General features: G+C 38.8%; 1 long non-coding RNA gene across 6 annotated transcripts in view; it reads right to left on the bottom strand.

Moving 5' to 3' along the window:
* LOC110473922 (uncharacterized) overlaps positions 1 to 24,742 on the bottom strand; it is a 193,478-nt gene that overhangs the window by 140,384 nt on the left and 28,352 nt on the right. The window contains exon 2 of one of the 6 annotated variants that reach the window (XR_014957217.1): positions 5,074 to 5,147. The exons of 4 other annotated variants lie outside the window; for them this stretch is intronic. This is a non-coding gene — a long non-coding RNA (uncharacterized LOC110473922). Of the gene's footprint in view, positions 24,738 to 24,742 lie in introns of those variants that run through there. One more of the 6 variants, XR_014957220.1, reaches the window with a different exon arrangement.

The following is a 24,742-nucleotide window of genomic DNA, read 5'->3' as shown; positions in this document are numbered from 1 at the left end:
ACATGGAGGGCTAAACTCTCTCCCCAGGGAAGCTGTGTGAACTTTGCCCAATCTTTTCCCTGTGTTTTCTTTCCCTGCAGGATTAGTCACCACCCAGCCCAGGGTGGGAAGGCCTGTCAGAGGTCATTCTCCCTCTGGACAGCAGTGTGGAGTTCTGTGGCTCTCAGAGCCTGTCCATGACCCACTGCCACCAGTGCAGACTCAGCGGGGACAGAGGGGCCACCAGGAAAGTCTTGGCTACCTCAGGAATGGATACACAAAAGGCTGAATCTCTGTCTCTGCCCGGAGCTGCTACCCACCTACAGCACAGGGAGAAGGACCAGTGGTGACCAAAAGTTTCAGGGACACTGACAGCTTCCTTAAGTGGCATGAAGAAAAGAAAATCTGACCAGTTTTTTTCAGTCTCATATAGATCTCAAGATAGATCTTCCGAGGGCTTGGGGGAGGCAAATGTGTTGGCTGGTGGCATGAGACACAGGTGGGGTGGAAGGAGAAAACTCAAAAGAGGCAAGTGACTGAGCACACAAGGGAACCCAGCAGCTCACCTGAGCTCCTAGCTGGGGCACTAGATGATAGTGAATAGATGGTGTGTTACAGTGTGCCACAGGCTCCATATTGCAGAGAGGACAGTTGTACAATTAAACACCCAAAATCCATCTAAACTGAACATTTACATAGTCGGAATACAAGCACTTAAGAGAGCAAGGCTGTCTTCAGAAAACTGCAGAACTAAGGCTCCCAGGGCTCCCTGACATCTCAGCAGCTAACACACTCCAAGCAGAAAGCCATCTGTTAGGGTCTGCTCTCCATCCGTGCTTCCCTGTCTCTGTGACCCCACACGGGGGAGAGGGGACACTCAGAGAGGACAAGCAACAGCAGTGGGGTGCCACGGAAACAGTGGCACAACGCATTCCAGTGGCCCCTGAAACTGAGGTGCTCAAGATTTCATTCTTCCATTGGATCCTCGGGCTTTTTATAATTCCAGGGATGAGACCAATTTAATTTTTATAGAGATGTGTAATCCGCCATTTCAACACGCTAATTGAAATAGGCTGACATGCAGCTATGTGCCCTACGAGCCTTCCAAAGCACATATCTTGGCACTTTCCACCAGAGGCTGAATGACATGACTGGAAACCATACCAGATCCTCTGTGTTTACAGGCCTCTGCTTCTACATTATTATTTTGATTGCTGGCTTTACCAACAAACATCCAAGAGGAAGAATCCACTTGGAGAAAATAATAGAAAGCAGAGCTGAAACAGAATTTAGGAGGTCAAAAATCAACTGTACCTGTGCTATTTTTGACAGCTGTTTATTTAACCACTTTGTAAAGTCCTTCAGCAGTGGAAATTTACACAATTTCCCAGTGTCATCTGACCTGTTCTTTAATTACAAATTTTATAATGCCTAACCTAAATTTTTCTTCAAGTAATCTAAGTTTATATTTTCTTATCAATTCAGGGGAAAAATGTTAATTATATTCTTTCCTCTCTTCAGCACCTTTTTTAGGTATTTGAAGATTTTTAAGCTCCGTTTTGTATGCTGTAAACATCTTTCCAACTTCTCTGGTTCTGACCACTTTGCTCAGGATTCTCTCCTTTTCTTCATGTCCTTTTGCAAAGTAATTCCCAAAGCTTGCCCGTGCTGAGGAAGGTAGAAGGATGTACACACCTGCCTTGCAGGTTATATTCATTTAAAAAAATTCTCAGTAGTACATTTTTCTTTTCCACAACATTGTATCATTGAAGACTTAAATGCAGTTTGAAACCCTCATAACTTCTCTATTGTTTTCTTTAGGATCAACCCTTTACCCTCCATTCTGCAGACAACTTTTCCTCTGTATATACAGCAAGTACCTTCTATTTTCTCTCCATTTTTTCTAATCACTTCTCCAGTCTGATTTCCAGTTCCACTCTCCAACATACCTGCAGTTTTCCCAGGCTGCCGTTCTTTGTGGTTGTAATGATTACAATTGGTTTCTGCACCCAGGACACTATTGACAATAATCAGTGAGCACAGATCACAGCACAGGATCCTGCTTGGTACATTTCCATTAGAACAGTGTCTCATTGATAACTGATCTCCAAATATATTTTTCCAACCGGGAAAATACCTGTCTTTTGGAAGGTTTCATCAAAAATATGTTTTCTTAGCGTTTTTAAGAATTTATCAAGAGTTGTCAAAAGAGGGAGAGCTTAAATGGCGTTTGAGGTATTTGCAATTTTTTCTGTAAGGCATTTAATAATTCTTGATGAGGCCTATGTGCACAGTGAAACAGCCTCAGAAGTCTTCCTTAAAGCCAAGTTGTGCCACTGGGCCAGTAGAGCTGCTAAGGACATCCCCATGACTCCAAGGGACATGAAAGTGTCATTAACTCGAAAACCGACTCTCATTCTGAACTTGCATGGTTTCATGCCATTATTTCTCTTACTATTACTCTTCAAACTTGAACTTTACTCTTAGAGATACAATCGTGTTAATAACTTTCAGTGTTTTGCAGACACTTGATTAGAGCTTCACAACACAACTCTGCATGGACAGAATCATAATTTTCCTTAACAAGGAGACCAAAATAGGAATAGGAAAATATCCTATTTTTCCATTAGGAAAATTATAAATTATAGTTCTAAGAAAGCCAACTCTTGACAACTGATTGAGACTACGTTTAAAGAGTATGGTCACAGAGATATAAACTAAAATGTACACATTGGAAAAGAAATTAGAGTTCAGTAATTAATGTGAATTGTAAAATCTTGTGTTACTCAATGACAATTACTATAAAAAATTTTTATTATTCAAATTTAAAATACCAGCAATCTAACAGGCCTCTAAAACATCTATTTTGGTTTCTAGATTAATTATCTTTCATCTATATAGTCATTCATTTCACAAATTAAAAAAGAGTTTACATACAGGGAGAAAGCACCATAGCATGGTAGGAGAATTTCTTGGGGGAAGCTTCAGGCAACAAGTTTTAGTTCATTGCTGAAGCTGCCAGCTTCACAAAACTTAGATATGGGAGCCTGGTTTCACCTTTGGTGAAACTGAGGAGCCAGCCATGAACTTCTGATACATATGTTAATTTAATTGCTGTAGGATCACTCAGGAGACTGCCACTGAGGCTGAAAGCCATGCTAGGAGAACTACTTAAAGTCATAGATGGAAAATGAAGACAATAATTCACCTCAACTGCTTGCTGAGGACATCAACGATATACTTCCTGGAGCTTTTTCTTGGCATTTCAAGAGAAGAAAATATTTTAGCTCTCCAGAAAGAATCAATGACAGAATTTTTCCTGTTTTCCAGTCTTTTGTCTTTTCCTTCTGTTTTGATCCACCTTGCCAGAATGACCCCATTTGCCTTTCTGGTCAGAGGCACTGCCACACCTTATCTCAAGTTCTGCCATATTTTCAGAATGATGAACATTTGTCCCAAAACTTAACTGATAATAAGTGGTATATTATTAGTTATACCCTGTCAGTTTGATATGTGCTAATGTGTGAAAAGGGGGCTCTATGAATTCACCAAAAATGAGAGCAAACAAAACCATCTACAATAGAAGCTCCATGAATGGAAATAAATACATTTTTTTATCATAACTGTCCTTTAAGCCTGCTTTCATCTATTATTTTAATTTCACTTGAGTTCTTCTGTATATCTTACATTCCTACACATCTCTCACATGGTCGAGAAAGCAAAGGGCAGTGTATGCCTGATACGCTCTTTCCCCACAGGGATGTGTCTGCAGCAATCCAAAGTGGAACATGGACTTGATCCCTGAGATACAATTTCTCTGTACATGCAAGGTGGGCCAGGGGAGCACCTAGGCTGCTGAAAACATGAGGCACTTGTGTCTGTAGGAGCCACTGGCATGGAGGGGTGCACGTTGCTGGAACCAGGATTCACCAGCTGCCTCCTTTGCCTCCCATTGCAGAGGGCAGGACAGTGCAGGAAGGGGGAAAAGAGACAAAAGATATCCAAACCATCTGAAATTAGAGGAAATAATAAATAGCTGTCTACTAGCCATAGGCAGTGTGTGATTTACTGAAATCACCATTTCTTGTTTTCCTGAAAAAACTCAGAGCCCAATGAATGTGAAATATCAGTAAAATAAAAGCTTCTAGGAGCTTGAAAGAGTCACAATAGAAACCCTTGACAGGAGCATGGAAGGCATAATAGGGTCAAAGGCAGAATGAGTAATACCAAAAATGTATTTTATTTGCAGCAGTTTGTATTTTCAGATCTCATTTCTCCTCTTGGAGTGTTTCGGTTGAGAGGGGCTCTGCACAAGCCGTGCAGCAAGGGTGGGAGCACCTGCCTGCACAGGAGGGCCTACACCATTGCAGCAGACATCCAGAGGGAAAACAGATTTCCCTGCTCCCAGTCCGATTGTCCTACAGTCTGTGGCATTAACAGCATAAACAAATGTCTACAATAGCCCTCGCCCTTCTGCTCTGAAAGAAATAAGAAAAGACCTTTCTGAAGCTTCTAGGGAGAGAGACAAGGACGGCAGAGCAGCTTCCCTCTCGCTCCTCTGACTGATGTCACCATTCCTGTGGCCAAAACATGTTTGTTGCTAAGCAACTATGTATATATTACACTCTTCTGCTTCCATTTGGGATTTAACATATGCATTTTCACTTTCATCTCTGATGCATACTTACATTTGTTTGCAGTGGGTGCCAGAGTGAATGGAAGCTGTCCAGTATGGGATATGCATAAGAACTGAAAGGCACACACAGTGATTTACCAATGTGCATCATTGTTTCACAGCATAGTTCAATGGGAAACCCACTGAGTGCCATTCACCAGCAGTTGGGACAATTTTTTCATTCAGGATTGATGCTGGTTGCTGTATAGCAGCTATTGGTTCAAGAAGTGCAGCAGTTCTCAGATGTCATGAGGAAACAGTGTGGGGATAGTCTGACTGTTAATTATTGGAGATGGATGCTTTCTACAATGATAAAAGAGGTCCATTCTTTCACCTGAAATTTTCTGGTTTATGCATAAATCCACTTATTTCTACACCTCTCCCAGTTACTTAACAGGCAATTTTAAAAAAAAAATCACCTTTTTCTTTTGAATTGCATGCAGATGACCCAAATCAGTAGCACCCAACACTCGCATTTTTCTATTAATCAAATCTAAAAGAAATTAAAATAGGGTAAAGAGAAAAAGAAGACAGGATGTGAGAATTCATTTATATTACAAACATTCTGTAACAGAAGAAAAAAATCAATTTTTGAAAACCACATCTATTACTCCATAATGAAATTGTAAGAGAATGCTATTAGTCATGTCTGTACATTTATCCACATTGTGATTTCAATAATTAAATTAGAAGATATAACATGGAGTTTGCTAGACAAAAATCCATGCTATAACAAAAAGGGTTTGGTATTGTCTCTATTAATAAGCGTTAAAGAACAAAACACTGGAGGAATTCTTGCAGACTAGATCATTTGGGTTTTGTTATGCTTTTCAGTTTAGCTTAATTTCCCACTGGAAGTTTCTCTTTAAGTATAGTCTTAGGATTATCATCACATAAGAAAAAAAAATACTAAACTCAATTTGCTACTGATTTTTTCTTACTTTCTCCTCCCTGGAAGCCAGGAGAGGAGAGGGAGCACAGAAAGAATTTGAGGCAACCTTTACACTAGCCACAACCTCTTCTCTGAGGGAAAACTGAAGGTGTTTTTCTTTCCCCTGAAGCTCATGAAAAATGAACTTATAAAAAGGAATATTATATGAAAGCAACTTGCTTTCCTGCTCCTATGCATTGATTCAGGGCCATGGCAGTTGGAAGAAAAAACTTTGCTCTGGGTGTGCACCAGCACAATGGGTTAGGGGATGGCAGCTCTCTCCCATGACCTGCTCTTCCACAGAAGAGGGGCAATAACTCAGTGTTATTACATCCACTGGCCCTTTGTGCTCTGTGAATTTTCTGCATCCCAGGTCTGTGCAGAGCCTTCAGCTGGAGCACCAATGGCAAACCTGTGCCATGGAAGAGTGCCTGTTACACTGCTGGGTTGGACAAAACAGGCTGCACTGCAAGCAAGGATCAGACTCGGCAGTTAAAAAACAAATTATTTTTTAATAAAAGAGACAATTTAAAAACAACCAACTGTGTTATACCTTTAAACTGTCTCAAGTTCAGAATCAGCTGCTGTTTGAAAGTTGCCTTCATGCAGGACAGTCTGCATTTAGCACTTCCCCACTGGCCTCGGGGCCACACAGCAGCTCTGCAGGTGACAGAACTGGTGTCACACACAGATCACCCTAAGCTGATGCTTGCTAAGTTAAACTGCTCTTGAGAGTCACAGAAATGTCCCTGCTTACCCTGACACTGCACACATACACTCTCCAAAATCTGAGATTCACATCACAGCTGAAGGACTTGGCAGCAACTTCCACATTTAACTTTTGCTCTCTGGACATTTTGCTATTCTTTAGAAAAGAAATGCTTTCCTAATTTGCATTCCTGGTGCATTTGAGTCTTCCCAATATTAAAACAGAGTGTAGCTTATAGGGTGGTTTATAGTACTATGTACATCTATATTTCTGCCACAGTATCCAAGAGGATGACCAAGAATCCTTTTATAGTCTTAAATTTACTTTAAAATTTAAGAAACAAGAACTAGCTTTAGTCCGTGTTCTTTCTAGCCAACTGAGAAGCATCCTAGCAATTTAACTTAGTATCCACGGTGACATGACCAGGTCAAAGGAGCAGCATCTTTGGGCACAGCTGAAGTTGGGGTTATTCCAGATGCACATCCAAAAGCATCCTCCATGCATAATGAACACACCCCTCTCTTCTCCAAATTAGCACATAACCTACCAATAAAATAACAGCAATATTTTGAGCACCAGTAAAAGTATTATTTCTTCCATTTCAAAAGTCATCCTGAAATGTTCAGCTGCAGAGGTGATTTTTCATTTTTTCCCCCAGAGTCTACATTTGGGGAATATTATGAAAAGCTGAAGCTAACACAGATGCACACATTCCAGGGATTCATGTGAAGTCCTGCCACTGCAAGTCCAACTGAGGCGATGAACCTTTGTGGACCTTCCAGGAAGCTTGTGAATTTTGTTGCCAAGTTCAAACAGCTCTAAAATACATAAGGAAATGAGATCCCATGGTATTTATACAAATTCCCATGTTAGACATAAACGGCTACCTTTGTCTACTGTTCAACAAAAAAACAAACTTGCATGAATCTTTCCCAAATGTAGAAGCTGTTATACCATTATAGTGCTAAATCTGGCAAAAAGTACATGAAGTATGTGTGCAGAGACTGCTCTGGAGGTTTTGGAAGAGTAAAGGTGGTGCTGTGATACTGCATTTTAAAATGCATTTTATCTGCTGTTCCCTTCCTTTTAATGTATAGTTATATATTATTTATACATATTTATCTAAGAGACAATCCCACAAAATCAATAATCACATAGCACTCTAATACTTGTAACTCAGCAGAGACACAGAATATAATGCTTTTTTTTTTTGCTTCTTGCATTTAACTTTTTTTTTAATATCTAACAATTCATCCTGTCTTTAGGAAAATACTCATGAAGCAAAACTGGCAATGGAAAAATAATTATTTGAAAAACATTATATGAGGTGAGTTGTTGCTTCCCTACTGGATGCCACTTTAAATTGAGCTAATTTGTTTTACCAGTAGCTTAAGAAAACCCCAGCACAGCAGCATGACAATTATATCCAGGTGCAAGGACTTAATTCAACAAATTCTAGGTGGATCCTTCCAGTCAGCTCAGTGGGCCCCATCCTCAGCTGTGGCTAAGAACAGATGCCCTTGCAAAAAAAAAAAAAAAAAAAAAAAAAAAAAAAAAAAAAAAAAAACCTCTGTAATCACATACCATTGAATCTTTGAACAGTGAAACTGAAATGTGTCCAAAAAAAAAAAATACAAATTATATTTCTATGTCCAGAGTATCAATTGAAACATGATTGAGAAACAAGGGCATCTTAAAACATAAATCTGAGAAAAGAGATGCTTTTTGCACTATTGTTATATTACAAATGTAAAAACAATAGCTCATCTACAAAGTATAAGATTGTGGTTCACCAGTTATTTAGGATTTAGAAGAGACACCTGAAAAATCAAAATCGAATCTAGCATTACTGATTTGAGGAAAACTTTAACAAAACAATCAAACTGCAGGGCTTGCTGTTTTAATTTAAATTGTATTATGTCTTGACATAATCAAAGTTAAAACATCTTCAAAGGCAAGAATTCAGGGAAGAATTCCACATAAACAAGCCCTGCATAGGTATAGATCATAACACAAATTGCAGGGGGTCTTGATTCTTTAGGAGCCAATAACTGCACAAATATAATAATTTTCAAGCTTCATTTTTGACAACCTACAGTAACACAGTAATGGTCTGTTCCTGGCTCAGGCAAAACATAGATTGAATTCAAACAGAAAGATACTTTTATAACACTTTGTTTACATATCATTTATTGCAATGCGTTAAGACCAGGAAACAATTTACATCTAAACCCACAGTGTCACATGCTTATTTAATTGCTGAAATACTCCCAGATGTGTACACATTTTACTGATTTGTGCACAATATACAGTTACAGTCAATTATTGTATTAGCAGGAACAACAACTAAAGTTCATAAATGCATTTGTGTCAAAAACACTGTATATGTGTATGCATGCCTAAATGGATAAAGATGGTATTTTGTGGGAACTTAGCCTTATTTTGTTACCATTTTTTATTCTCATCATTATTCATGTATTCAAATTTTTGAATAATACTGCAAAAAATATTTTCTCACCTACAGTTCTTACACTTAGTTTACAAAATACATCCCAAGAATTCTGCATTTTGTGTTTTTAAGAATTTCAACTTTAACTAACACTAATTAGAGGTATACCAGATGACTCTGATTAAACTAGTGGGTAGTGCTTATTCAGATTTAATGTGAGCAATCTGGACATTTTGAAAAACAGCCAAGCTGGGCTCAAATAAAAACCTGCCAAAAACCCAGACTCTGAATTCAGTCAGGCATGTAAGACTGGTTCCCATGAACATTAAAAATAAAATTAAAATCAGTTGGAAGTCTCGGTTTCCTTCAAACAAGAGAACAACCTCCCATACCCTCAAGAAATATTTCTGCCCAGTACATGCTGCCCTTTCAAAGCCACCTCTCAGCACCCTGAACAAACCAGGGAAGAAGCAGAGAGAGGTTATGGTTTTGTGGAGTGTATCAGCTCTGCCATGGCTGGATGCTGCTTTCTAGGTGAGGGTGGAGGCAGATAGGAAGAGGGCAGCTGCCAGTTGAAACACATTTTCCAAGACTGTCATCCAGAAATCGAGAGAGATGCTTTTCACTAGCTTTTAATTTAAAACACACTGTACAGAGACATATCTTATTCATCTGAACCTTTGAACATCTGATGTAAGGTGAGATTTAGGAATCAAACGTGGAAGGGCTGAGTTTTCGGCTGGTGTAAGATGACATAACCACTTCAGATAATGGACTTGTGGCTGCTCATACGCACATTTGGATTTTATAGTCCTCCTCTCCAATACTGTTCACTTGCAGTGCATGTTTTCTATTTATGCTGGCATTAACTTAGAAAGAAAAAACAGAATCTAACCCACTGTGAGATAATGTATCTTAACTAGTGCTCAAATGCATTGAGCTAAATCCACTGATTTGGATAAATTTAAGAATATAAGGGTCTTGGGTCAAAATTCAGTGGGTATTCATCTCTTCCTTCACAAAAACCTCCAAAATTCATGGTTTCAAAGATGACAGCACTGAAGATTTAAGAAAAGGAGCACTTATACATTGCCTATTGCTGTATGGTGCAAAGTACAGAACTCCTCCAGGTGAGCTTATTTTCTAAAGCTGTATTTCTTTAACCCAAGATGCCTAGAGACAGGTAAGGATACTACAGATGTTAATCCAAACCACTCTGGGCATATTAAAATTTGCTAAAGTGAAAATGTGCTTTGCAAGGTCAAAGGGTCAAATATTTAAGATGTTTAAGATGTCTATTTCCTACTGGTGAACAACCAAATTATTGGATTTCAACAAGGCTTCTAAACTACACTATTTGAGAAAGAATCATGCTCTCAATCAGTGAAGTTTTGAAAGGATTGTTACTGGATTTTTTTAAATTCTACTTTAAAAATAAATTGCTGCCTTAAACAAAAAGCAAGAGCTTGCTGGATTACATTTTAATTTTTAAGAAACTTTGGGTGTATGCTTTATGCTTTCTTTGAATGGCAGGAACATATTATTCTATTGGAGACTCTGCATCTTTAAACCTTTCAATTCTGTATGCAAATATCAGTTCAAAATTGAACAGGAACAGGCAGGAGATTTTTTTCATCTGCAGTATTTCTTAACAAGTGAAATTGCCAAAAAAGAAGGATTGAGATTTTCAAAGTCATGCTTATATGAAATTAAATTTAAGCTCAAGTCTGGTTTGAAAATTCATCTATCAAATAAGAACATTTAACACACTCTTATCTCTAAAATAGGTTTCACCAACAATACACAGCTGTTGTAAGATTAGCTTTTTACTTATTATTGTATCAGTCTGGTTTAGAAATTAAAACTGAAAAAATAGTAAAATTACCATATGATTAGAAAATAAGTTATTCTAAATTTTCTGAACAATTTCTAAAATAATTTTAGCAGTGCTTACCAGGACAATTTAATTTTGTTTCCAAAATTGTTCCTAGTATCTATTTTAACCTATATTCCACAATGGATGATTACATCTATAATCATTATTGGTCATTGGTCATTAATTTATTTAATTTATTTCAGAGCACATACCTCTGTGGACAGTAATTACTGCACAGCCTTCAAAGAGAAACCATTAACAAAATGAGAAGACAGAAATACGTTAATTACTGTAAATGTTCTACTGGTTTCTCCCTGGAAAAAACATGCTTGGAGATTAAGATCATGTGTAATCAGTATCATTTAACTTATAAGAATGAAAAATACAGAGCCAGAAAAGCAGACAACTTCCAGCAACTTCAAGTGTCATTTTAAAATCTTGCAAGTACTTTTATGAATCAAAATTAAAACAAATATTTCATTTACTTTCAGGTAAAAAACCTTCTAAGTCAAAATGTGGTAGAAGCAAGAATTTTTCAGACACTGTATTTATGCCGAGTACACCACCACTGAATCCCCCCATGTGTAACATTACCTCTAACTAGTGATAGTGGGCTGGAGGATTGGTAAACCTTGCAAAAGGTTTGCTGTAGGGAGAGGTCCTTTTAGGCTCCATAAACCAATGGCTTTCACTGGTGAAAATACTGCTTGCTCAAACTCAAAAAAAAATATTTTTCAGACCAAACTTTCAGCAAGCACTAAGATTTGGTGAAAACACTATTTGAAACTGCTATGTGGAGTTTTGCTGTCCCATAGCTTGGAATTCAGAACTGGCAGTTTTCAGAAACTCAGAGCAGGTTGGGTGAAGGAAGCAAACCAACCAATCAAGGAAAAAAAAACAAAATCTAGACTCATTACATTTCTTGACTCATTTATTCTTAAATGCAAGACCTTTTAGACATTTTTTACAAAAAGATAGGGAACATATTTTTTTTGTTTCTCTTGAAGATATGATGGTTTTGCTTCAGTTTCTCCTGGAACATTGTCTGAATAGCATGTCAGGAAAACTGATTTTAATCTGAACCTCTTCCACATAAAACACATTCCCAAAGATTAATCTAAACAGACTTTTCCTGTTCAAGCAATGCCACCAATGTCCTACACATGATCTTATTTCCTAGCCTGGTGCACAGACTTGCATATTCATGATCTATAAGGCAAAAAAAAAATCTTCCTGTTGAAAGTGTGTGATTTGCATGGTGAGAAAGTGCTGAGAGTAAACAATATTACCAGAGGTTCACTTCAGTCTGGTCATCACCTTGATTATAAACTCTTCAGGATTTCCCAGGAAGATTTTTATTTTTAATTTGTGTGGAGAATCAGGCATGGAGGTGATCAAGAGCACATCAGCAGAGACATGAAGGCAGAGGGTGACTTTGCATCTACCAGAATGCTCCAGCAAAAACTACAGAGTAATTCTAAATGTATATTTCTTGGACTACACAGAAACAGAATGTGTGAATGCCTGTGGAAAAGAAAGCAAACAGAAAGCCTCATGATTGCTTACATGGGTGTGCAGGATTCATCTGAACCAACATTTGCCAGTGTGGTTTTTGAAGTATTTACCCAGCACTGTATGAGACACCAGAGTGAATAAACTAAACTGAAACAATCATTTCCCATACAGCAAAAGTAAATGCTCCATGGATATCTGAGTAGGAAATGCACTACGGCGTGGCACAGTGTTCTGTAGGCCATTGTGACTCCCTTAATGCCCTTAACAAATCCATAAATTGGCTGTTTAATAGTAACCGACACAGATCAAAAACTTAACTCCATACTCAGAGTCCGACTTCCCTTCCAGGCTGAGCAGATTAAGCACCATCCTCTGGTGTCCTCTCTGACAGCTCCACTCTTGGGTGGATCACATTGACTAAACATCACAGGCTAGACAAATTCAGAGCTTTTGAAATAACTTGAGCTCAGTTTTTAAGCTCTCTGACATAGCAGTCAAAACTCCACTAACATGATTTACAGTTAAATTAAACATAAAAACATCATCATTAAAATAACTGTGATAAGGTTAAGACCTAATGCCTCATATGCTTTCCAAAGGCAGCCAGATATATAAACACTTTGGTCTGAGGTGCCAGTCAGTACAGAAACTTAACTACATATTTATGCAGTTTATGCATACTACTTTATGCAGCATGCATGAATTGCAGGCTTTCAATATTTTACGAAATATTCTCAACCCTCAGCTTGATTTGCTTTTTGCCACACTCACAATTATTCATGCACTTTATCTGTTGATGTTTTATGTTAAATGTAAAGCTCTAGTAACTTCTCTGTTCTGTTTCTAGAAGTAACATTACAGAAGATCAGAATAAAGTGTTTTGATTTTTAGAGTAGTGAATAGCTAATAAAATCAATCTATTTCAGATATGACAGCTCTAACACAATACTGTCCGTAAAAAAAAAGCTTTTGTACTTAAAAATAAATTGAAATAATTCCCTAACAAAAATGTTTTCTTCCAAAATTTAATCAAAATGTGAATAGATTCCTGCCTCACCACCTGGTATAACATTTAGGCCTGGGGCAGTGTGAACTTGATAATTCAAATACAGTCTTAATAGTCTGAAATCCTTTTAAAATAGATAGGTGGCCATAAAGGTATTTCATTCTCCTCTCAGGGAGAAAAAAAATCCTCAAATAAAAAGCAAGCCCCTTAAATGCACACTTAGTATCCCAAATTATCTCTTGACAAATACCTCAACAATACCTTGGTTTATGTTCTATGCATCTGGTGAAAACATGTCTTTTCTCCAGTTATACTTTGTCAAAAGTCCAGTCCTTTATATATCATTATTAAGGAGGAATGACCAGATTTAGTAATAAATTGCTTCTTCCTTCCTTAAACCCCAGATCTCTCCTCATTTTGAATAGGTGAAGTGAAACATACTGAAATGCTCATGGATATTATCAGCTGGAAAAAGTTGTCAAAATAATAAAATACTCACTTCTTGCAAGCATTTTTCATCAAAGCATTTTACAGGTGGTTTCATCATTCCCACTTCCTCTAATAGAGGAACCAAGGAGCGGATATGATAAAGATGACAAGCTTACAGGTCTACATCAATGTACACTAGCTGAGAATCTCAAATACTCTTTAAATTTTCTAAGTAAAAGCATAAGTAGGAACCATCAAATGAGGATGAGTGCTAAGACAATGTCCACGTATACAGGATTTGAGCCAAGTATCACAAAGAAGATGATTGAAGTCAGGGAAGCCTGTCCTGGGGAATGCAAAGACAGGAAGAGAGACCATCTTCCATGGGGCTCTTTTTGTGAGTGATGGAGATGAGTCCTGGTTCTGATCTACCCTCAGCATGAGGAGTACAGATGACAGCTTGCTACTACTCCCTCAAGAAGAGTCAGATGTTTTCTGCCCTCTCCAATAGTGGCCAGCTTATTGGAAGGACATTCTAAAATCTCTGTGTTTTCTAGCAGATGATATTTTGCAGGTCTCATCAGTTTTCCACAGCCAAAGCCAAGCATCAAACCTTTCAGCAGCAGTTATTGTCACAGTAGCTCTTAAGGGCCCCACACAATGAGGCACTACTTTAGTGTGCTGCACTTTTATAGCATGCTTTGGAACACTAGGAAAATACCTGAAAAATTATCCAGACTCTGTTTCCTTCCTGGTGAAATCAAGAGATATTACATCATCTTTCCCCATTTCTTAGCATACAAATTCCCTTTCAAGTTCCTTCAATGGCTTCCCCTTCACCTTTTGTATTGTATTCTAGTATTTCATCTTTACTTCAAGGCACCACACTCCACCAGTCCTTCCTGTGTGTCAGCTCTCCTTTCCTATAGTAAACCTCCTGCTGGCTGTGCTCTTCTCACACCTCTCTTCCTGATGCTTCTTCATAACCTTCTCTCATGATTTTTCTTAAATGCTGCCACTTTTACACAGAAAATCCATTCCAGCTCCTGAGCACCAGCTAGTCTTTTCCACTGAATTATTTCTATACAATACTTCTTTTCAAAACTTATAAAAGAGGTTTAAATGTGTACTGCAGAAAGATATTTGGGGTTTTGGCCGTTTGTGAAAACTGGGTTTGATATACAGTTTAAGACAATCATGGAAACTACAGAACTCACAAAATATGCTGAAAATGAAAGTCAGAGAATTAATATCAAGGTGATACTTCAGGAAAAAATCCAATAATTGAGGGTGCTGCATTACTAATATGCAGATTAAGGTAAAATAATATTTGTTGGGGGAAACAGTGTTTGTTCTATGCCTAAAAAAGCATTTGTTTTGAGGTAGTCAATATCACTTGGAGAGGAAGTCTTGAGGTTATGATGGTACCATGAAAATGCCACTCAGGTACTTGGTAACACTAAGGTCAATCACACATAAGGAATAAGAAACAAAAATAATCTATTTTTTCATTGAAATCTATTCTTTCACTGTACAGATCCATGCTTCTCCTACATTTTGTAAATTGGAGTTAATGATAAGACCTCCACTTGGAAAAATGTCTTAGAAGTGGAAAATATAAGGAGCAATATAAGGAGCAATAAAAGGGAATGGGTTCTATACAAGGGATGATTCAGTCAGCTAACACTTTTCATCCTAGAAAAGAGATAGTTTAGGGGAAAAATTATGAAGATCCACAACAACCATGAGATAGAGATGAATTGCTCTTTCCTTTTTTCAGTACAGGACATGGTGGCCAAAGGAAGCCAGTTGATCCCAACTCAAAACAAACAAGCAGCTCTTCATTCATATGTAGCAAAATTATGTAAATCCTTGCCAAATGATGTGGCAGAAACAAAACTTTCCTGGGTTCAAGGGCAGGCTTAATAAGTACTTGAAAAGAGAGCTGGAGAGGGTTAGTAAACAGACAAGCCACAGTGATCTTAAACTCCCTGAGCCAGAATGGTTAGAAGCCAGAAAAATACTCAGTGGACAGATTTTACACATTTGCCTTGAGCATGCCGTATAATCTTCCCTTGACAACCAGTTTTGGCCCCTTGCACAAACAGTAATGTTAGACAAGCCCTCATCTGAACTACTGCAGTTGCTCTTACGAAATTATTTCTGAACATTATGAAAAAAATACTCAGGACACACTTCATGTTTCTAAGCAATGCTATGTCTTGAAAATGCATTAGCACAAAGGGAGAGAGGAAAGAGGGTGATGTTTCGTTGGGCTCTATCATCCAAGGGTGATTGAGATTTTAATAGCAGGAGGCAAACTGAATACAAATCATTTTAGAGATAATCTCACATGTACAAGACTGCTTATCTAAACCATTCCTGTATATTAGATCCAATTTGGGTTTTACACAGTTTAAGGCTGACTGGTTCTCTCTCAATATTATAATAAGTTATTCCTGGGATCATTGAGAAACACACAATGTAGGTGAACAATCCCTTGGCTTTGAGGGAAAGCTGAAAAGCTGTGAGGGAGGTTCTGAGTCTCTGCTTACCCTATGTCCTCAAACATTCCTGGCAGGCTGCAGTGCTGTCAATGACCTTTTAAAAATCTTGCCCAATAAAAAAACATAGGCTGCCATCAACAGCCACACCACTTCTCAGTGTTCTGTTTGCAGCTTAAGTGAACAAGTACCATCTCCTTTCTTGTTGCATGTAACAGCAGAGCACCCTATCAAGGATTAATAAAGAATAATCCAGCAATGAATTATAGCCAGAGGATCTGGAGCAGATTTCATGGGCTGATGAGGCTTTGGCTAACATACAGCACTCACAACACTTGGAACATCTCCTGTGTCAATGATGAACACTTCACTGAGCATTCTGAATACATAAGGTATTTCATAGGCAGTAGCTGACCTTAATGAGGGCAAAAGATAAGTGAGCTTTTCAAATCTTAGGGGGAAAATGGTCTGAGAACACTTCAACCATGACAATATCCTGAGTCAACACATTGTGTCTATAGAAGCAGGACTCTACAAAAATCCCTTGTGAAAGGTTTCAAAATACCAATGAAAACCAAGTTTATACACCAACACTTAGAAAAGTCTTGGAGTGTGTGTGTTGCACAGGGAAGATGCACACACATCCAGTGAGATCTGGGAGCACGCCTGCCATGTTAAAGGATGTGTTAACTGGAAGCTGTGGAAGTGTGGCACATTGCAGCAACCTCTGAATGCCTTACATGAGGCTCGTGGCTCTTTTATAGACTTGTGCAAAGCATCCCAGATACCCTTACTATCTATATACTTGCTAGAATGAGATGCTAGACATAAATGTTAATTTTTATTCTTCAGATACAACATGCTATTTAGATAGATGTTGCTGAATGAAGCCTGTGGTATCCTCTCTCTGCATTCACACTTCGGCTACAGCAGAGTTACTGCCAGAAGAGGAGCAAGTGGATGTAAACAGTGCTTGAAATTTATAACCTATTTCTAAAGTAGATTAGAAATAGAATATGTTACAACTAAACATACTGTAATATCCAAAATAGGTTGCTGCCAGGTATTAATGTCTTAGACTTATGTAGACTTTCTTACCCTGAATAAAGCCTGTTTCCTCAGGTAAAATACCATGCTTCAACCTAGGAAACCTCAAGGCAGATGGAGGTGAGGAAGAAAACCTCTCTCACTACAGGTAAGGAAGGAAAAAATCATGCTCAGGATCAAATCAAAATAGAGCCAAAGCTGCTTCTTGCAGATGGTGTTACAATGCCACTACTGTCTCTGTGGAATAAGTTTCAGGTTTCTGACAATTTCTGATTCAAAGAGAGAGAAAAAGGGAAACCCCACCCAGGAGATAAGCCAGGCCTTGTTAAACCCTGTTGTTAAAAGCAGTCAGGTGTCCAGGGAAGGTAAGCAATCCTTCTACTGCACTCAGCTGAACAGCAAACAGGTACAGTGCAGATCTGAAAGCCGGGACTGCTTAAGATCTCACTCTCCTGTATATATAGAAAAGGAGATTTCCTCCAGCATCCCACACACTGTGGGATTATTCCTGCTCCTGCCCACACCCATCCGCTCATCTTCATCTGCTGCAATTGGCTGAGGCACATCTTCCATCTACTGATGTCCCCACAGTTCAAGCTTTCTTGCTGCCCTAACTTTAGATCCAAGCAGGAGCATTATAGAGCTCCATTAAAAGTTAGAAAATAGGAAGAGCACTCTTTTTCTCCAGCACATATAAAAAAATAAAGACCAAACAAAAAAAAAAATTCCTCATTTCTTTCCTTGACATTCAGAAGAAAATAACAGTAAGTATTTACCCATCTGGTCATTCCGGCTTGGGTCTTCTCACGGCTACAATACCCACCCTAAATTACCTCCTCCTCCCTTAATCACAGCAGGATTTAGAGTCACCCTGTGGTACCCCCCTTTATAGACTGGTGGGTGAATCAATTAAATCCCCACAGCTGGCTACCCTGAAAATCCCTGCACTCGGTTCAGGCAGCTGTGGACCTCCTCTAGCAAAAGGGAAATCATTAACTCCTTCCCAACCATGTCCTGGACATTAGATTTATAACTTAATTCATACACCATAATCACCAATCAAGCACTCAAAACCCTCTAAGCTTGAATAACATGAATGCTGAAAAATACTCAAAACACTATGTTACCTCTGATTATTTTTTTTACTGCAGAGACCTAGTCTATTAATTTCCATTAAGAAACTAAACTTGATAAATAGATAACATTATAAAAAGAAAATGTAATTAGCGTGTAGCCTTGGTAGATGTAAACTTACTGGTACCCAGGAGTAATAGCAGTTTATGTGAAAACTAGAATGTTACCATAATTATGAAAATGAATGTATAATTTATGCACATAATATGGAAAATATGCAAGGTGTGTAGAGGATATGATTATATTGCATTTTCTTGTTTCTATTGATAGATGATAAATCTTTAGAATATGTTCAATCTGTGCCTTATTCTGCACGATTTTTGGATGCCCATGATTTCTGATAAAGTTTTTTTTCTTTTGTTTTTAATTAAACTCCATTTTACAACAGCAGTCCTTCGCCTGCTTTATTATGCCAAAGAAGCATATGGAAATATAAACTCTGAGATGTTACTGATTTATTTTGATGTTGGAGCATTTTGCTCTTGTGTAAACATTTCTTGTGACATGAATATGGATAGTTTCAAATCTTGGAAGAGTTCATTACTAAAGGTAGCATATGTTTTTGACTCCTGAACCATGAGGGAAATGAGAACACCCAGCTTGCCAAACACTAAATTGTAAACAGTTGGTACAGCCCTAAGCAAAAGACTGAAATAATTACTGTATCTGTGTTTTAGAGTAGCCAGCTCATTTTTATGTCTCTTTTTTGTTTGGTTTTTTTTTTTCATTTTGCTGATTTAATGTTTTTCTGCAAGGTTTGTAGATGCAGTCTAAATATATACTTAGGGCCTGCAGCATCATGATTCTCAGTGTGCAGATGTCAGCGTGGATTCATGGATTCCCAGATACCCTACGACCACATATAAAAGCCTGGCTGAAAGAGGCAGTCAGCTGTTCTGCTTCCAGATCTACTCATAAAATAAGTTGGTTTTTTTTAACCTGGACTCCATCTTGCACAGTACCAGGCTTCTCCAGGCCATTGAGCAGTTCTGAATACTTTCACCCCATTGATCATGAGAAGCAGAGGCCCCTCACAATTCTGCCACATTACTCAGAACACAGCCAGAGCTGAAGGGCATGAATGCTTATTTAGTGCACCATCTAGACATTCTTACTGTGATTTTCCAAGGAGCCTGGCATCCTCGTGCCCCTGCCTCTCCTGGAGCTTCCCATACAAATGGTAGAAATGCCTGCTGTTGTGGCAGCAAGGTTCAAGGTTGTGCTCTGCTGTGTGCAGGGTCACGTCCACACATGCAAATAATGCCCTGGAGTGTCCCTTGCCTTTGTGAGACAAAAGAAAACCCTAGTACACAGGTGGTTCTTCAGAGCAACAATAAACATCACAGCTTTTAACTGTATGCTGCCTTTCTTCTCCTTACTGACACTTTTTATTGTTCCTGCTGGAACATCAGCCTGGAATACCTAGGCTAAAAGGTGGGGTTTGGGTATGTTCACTCTGTCCTGGTGTCTGTGTGGACTCTAGGCAAAAAAAAACCTCATCCATTACTCAGTTTTCATGCTTGATTTTCCTTCTACCCGGTGCTTCCCAAAAAATGAAAAGGTATTTCACAGTTTCTGGTAGTTTACTGGTCCAGGAACTTTTTGGGATTTATGGCCAAATCATCCCTGGCTTGGATTAGAGATTTGAACTTGCATTTTCAGCACCCTAAGCTGATTTTCTAACTACCAAATGAGCCAGGTAACTCCCACTTGTCTGCCTTACACATACTCTGAATACAGGCACACTTTCAAACTCCAGGTTCTCGTGGCAATGGGGCACCTAATTTAAAACTCTCACTGCAGGGCTTAGAGGCCACTAACCATAGATGAGTTTGTTCCATGGTTTTCCATATATACAGTAGAATGTTGGTGCTCCTTGCAAAATGCATTATCTCAGCATCTGGATGGAGCTGAAATAGTGAATGTAGATGAAGAAGAGATACAGCTTTAAAAGAATGAGAGAAAGCTGCCCAGTCACCCAGTTGCAGCCCATTGTAGGACTGCTTATAGGTTGCATCCAGCACTCCAGATAAATCTGTCCTGGACGTCACTTTTAAAGATCTTAGGTGCTTATCTGTCTTTGGGAATCTGGGTCAAGTGATTTGCCCAGGTCCATGCAGCAGGTTGGCAGCACAGCCAGGATTAGGAACCCTGGGTCCTGAGTCATGGGTTACTGCTCTCTCCAGGGCATGGCATTACCTCCTCAGAACACAAATCAAACACACCACATTCACTGCAAAGCTTGCTTACAGACAAAACATGAATTTAGGGAGACGCTACACTGTACATAGTATCATGGGTGTGTGGGGGTGCATACAGTTGAAAAAATCAGAAACATTTCCAAAAGTAATTTGTTTGTCTCTGTGTGCTCCAGTCATGGGCAAGAGGAGAGAAAGAACACCATGCTAGAGATGTGATTGACATTGTTTAACACATCAATGGATTGCCTTGGCAGACATTATGGTAAAGATCATAATATCAGAACAGGTACAGAGGCCACACAGACCTGTCTGGTCTCCATCTCCCCACCAGCACCACCACTTCACCCAGCCCTTGAGAACCTGGAGTTAGGCAGCTTGATATGAGTTCTCCTCTTGCTGTACAGCTGTATGGATTGCCCCAGCTTTGTGTTGCATTGCAAATACTGAATGGAGCACTTGCCAGGAGCAAGCAAGCATTATACAACCTCAGCACAACCATAATCAAATCACTTTTTCTTAAAAAAACAAAAGTGATGGTTTAACTTTTGGGCCTGGCTTCAGATTAAATACTTTTGAAGAAAGGCAAATGGACTCTTAAGTTCAGATTTGTAGAAATACACTAAATCAGGCATGTATAATAAACCTTTCACACAGCTCTAGAAAGAATGCCTTTTGTCCCTAAAAGAGTTATATATTTGTCAAATTCATCTCTTGTGTAACGTTATTGTTTTCCAGTGTAGTTACATGAAGGACGAATTAAACCCGTTACCAAGTGATTTTTTACAAACAAATAATTGAGGCTTGCTGAATGAGAAATAAATAGACTCTGCTATTTAAAAGCCAAAGTGAGACAAAAACTGATTCCCATATTAACTCCTTTAAATCTCTGGGGGGGAAAAAGTGTCAAAGGTCAGGAAATATAACACAACTCTGCACTGCAAAGTTGCATGCTCTCTCAGCAAAAAGAGGAACTCAAGTACTAGTGAAGGACAAGGAACTGATCAAGCAGCAACAAGTTCATTCTTCCAACATATAAAGAGTAGAGCATAGCTTCTTTGTTCCACATTTGTTCCATGCAGTTATCAACCAAAATTTACTTAGGCTTTCATTCAAGTGTCACTGTGCAGACTTATTCAAAGAGTGTGGCTGGAGCGGTGGCACAGAGATAACTGCCCCATTTTTCCACTCATCTCCACATTTGATGGACTCCACTATTAAATGTGATCCCCTTCAAGTTTTTAGGCATAGTAAGATGTAAAGTAGAAGATAAAAGAATCATTTTAAGAGAAGAAAGGTGTATGTAAAAGCTCACAAAGTACAGAGTAGCTAGTTTGGAAAGTCCCCAGAAAGATCCACCATGCTTGTGAATTATGTTATCTGAGTAGGCTTTATGGTACTGTGTAGCTTTTGGGCAACAAACTAAAATTTATTCCAAATGGGTACAGTAAAATTATTGCTTAAACAGTGGCTTTAAGAGTCTTCACTTCTGTGAATGCTTAGTGATGTTTATTTCTTGAGTCAAACATCCCTGCTTTAGCTCTTCTGCTCTAGCTGCTCTGGTTGGAAGTTTCAGTATCTCCTCAGCACATTCTAAGATCTTGTGGCAGAAAGCCATTTCCTTCGGTTCATCTTACTAAATACATGGCACAGGTTGCATCACTGTTAAGTACATTACAAACATAAATCCCATGTCAATATAGCCAAGGCAGGCGCTGACAGGTGGGGCAGGAAAGCTTCCCTGAGCACTCCAGAGGGGAGGAGGAGAAAGCAACCTCTAGGGGAAATTGCAAAAGAGCAAATCATTGCTCCGCATTTGCTCCTCATCATTTGCTCCTCATGACAGGAGGAACAAAACTTCTGCCCGTCTCAGATGGGTCCCTTCCCATTTTCACCCTTCTGGGTTCAGCAACACTGGCCAACTGCAGGGCATCTCATTCTCAAACCTTCTCTGTGGGAGGATTTCATTTCTTTTTGGAGAAAGATAGTAAAACCTGGCATAATACAAGGCTATATTTGGCTCCGTGTTTCTGGTATGCTTTTCTTGCAGATACAACAAAAGTTATCTATCCAGCTCCCTTGGAGGAGGTTTTAATCTTCATTAAAATCAATTGTTCCCTATTCTCCCCCTAGGCCTTCTTATTCTTAATTCCATCTTTTTTTATCACTGTATCTACTCGGAATATCACAGCTCTGCTTGTTCTCTCTGTTCTATGTTGGCTTAGTCACAACTTAGTCACAACTGCTTCCTACTCCTTGTAATTTGCTGCAAAATAATTTGCCTATCAACTATAAAGAACACTTGAACATTTGTATCTCACCAGGGAAGATCAACAGGCCATATCTTACTTTTATGCAACTGCTCCATAGCCCCTTCAAGGCTTTTCTCTCAGAAGTCTCTTGAGACCCTCATGCCTCATCACCTAACCTGTTTTCCATTTTATAGGTAGGAAAAGTCCAGAGAGATAAAAGGCACCCAGACAGCAGAATCCAGGTTTTCCAAATCCTTGCTTGGTTGACTCTAAGCTAAGCCACTCTTCTCTTTTGTGATTTCCTACACTGCATGGATGTTCTTCCCCTTTTTGTGCTGCTGCCCAATCTCCCTCTCCCTGAAATGTCTTTGTTCTTAAATCTCATCTGAAAACTTTCCAATTTCCTTTCCTTTTTTGTTGTTACACAACTCACTTCCTTTCCATTATTTTCCCTTCCCTTTTTCCTTCTTCTGTGGCTCCTAAACTTGATCTATGTTTAAAAAATAATTCTGCTGCTATTTTTTCTTTATTTCTGATTTTCTTATGTTCATGGTACTCTATCCTCAGAGATTGTTTTTTGTCTCATTGAAAGTCACTGTGGCAATCTGCATAAAACATTCCTTCTTTTCTTTATCTCGCTCTGCAAAGCATTTTGCACTACTTTTTATGGATGATGCTTTTATATAATTAAACTAGATTCTGATTGTATGGGAAATGAAAAGACTATAGAAAGCAAGCTCTAAGGATACTGGAAGCATTATAAGCAACAACATTTGTTCTTCAAACATCATTATTTAAAAAATAAATAACATAGACATAGCACATTTGAAAGTGTTGTTATACAAAATATCATTTGTGTCCTCATAATAGTGTAAATTAAGTTTTTTGCTAGCTACCCATTTTGGGAAGTCATTCAAAGCAAGTCCTTAAACAAAGGAAGTTTCAGAGAGAGAAAGGAGAGGCTTATCTGTATTTAAAGTCCATGTCTGCACTTTCAGAGAATGCAGTAGTTTTCCTCTTCCTAATACTTATTTTTACTTCCACGTCATGCCTCATTATAGCCTGTCTTTAACATATAATCTTTCAGTTATAGGTACTTTTTTGCTTCAGTGTCACCAAGGGGAAAAGAAAATACTACTGAAATCTGGAACAGCTGCACACACTTCCCCCAAACCGAATGCACTGTAGATGTGTGAGCCTTCACTATTAAATATTTTCAGCTGCTTATGTGATGTACACATGTGGCAAGTTAGCAAAGTGTTAGCTTGCAATGCTTCCAGCCAGTCATATATCTTTTTTCTCCATGTGTTGTTGTCTTCTCTCTTATGTACATCAATATAATCTTTACTACCTATCCCTATTTTTTATAATGCACCTAATATAAATCTACCTGAATGTTTGCATAATAGGCAAAAAGATGTCTTAATATATAAAGTTAGACAATTAAATGGGGAGCTAAGTTTTACAAAATTTTGCCTGTATACAATGTGAAAAAGTATATGGGCTTGATTTGGTTTTGCAAGAAATGGAGGATTTTAGTTTGTCATAATGAATTCAGAAATTTCAGAAATAAGGCAGTCCCATCAGCTCTCTCACACAAAAAATACTCACATTAGTGTCTTTGGTACTCTAAAAGATATTCACCCTGGCTGAAACACCTCAGAGGAGAGAGGATGATGGGCTGCTGGGAGCACAGGACTTCTCCAACGTTTGGACAAACCTTGGCTCGTGCCTCTGTGATGCACAGGTCAGGTGTGCTACTCATGGTGTCAGCTTGGAGCCATCGTCATGCCTGCTTTGCACCCTTTTAAATCCCTGTGCATCTCTGTAAAGCTCCGAGAAAACAGAGCTTGTTCTGGGAAGAGACTGGTACCCCTGACTCCAGAAATGCAGATAGCCACAGGCGCTGACTGTGCCCCTCTCCCTGACACCCACACGGCTGTGACCCACCCTTTCTGCTCCACAACGCCCACAGCAGCACCATGTGTTTGCATGGGGCCAAAAGAATATTAACAGCAAAGAATAGGGGCAAAAATTA

This window comes from Lonchura striata, chromosome 9 (assembly GCF_050655825.1).
Source record: "Lonchura striata isolate lonStrDom1 chromosome 9, ASM5065582v1, whole genome shotgun sequence".
Lineage (NCBI taxonomy): Eukaryota > Metazoa > Chordata > Aves > Passeriformes > Estrildidae > Lonchura > Lonchura striata.
Note: the sequence above shows the minus strand (reverse complement) of the source record. Positions and strands in the feature narration are given on the sequence as shown.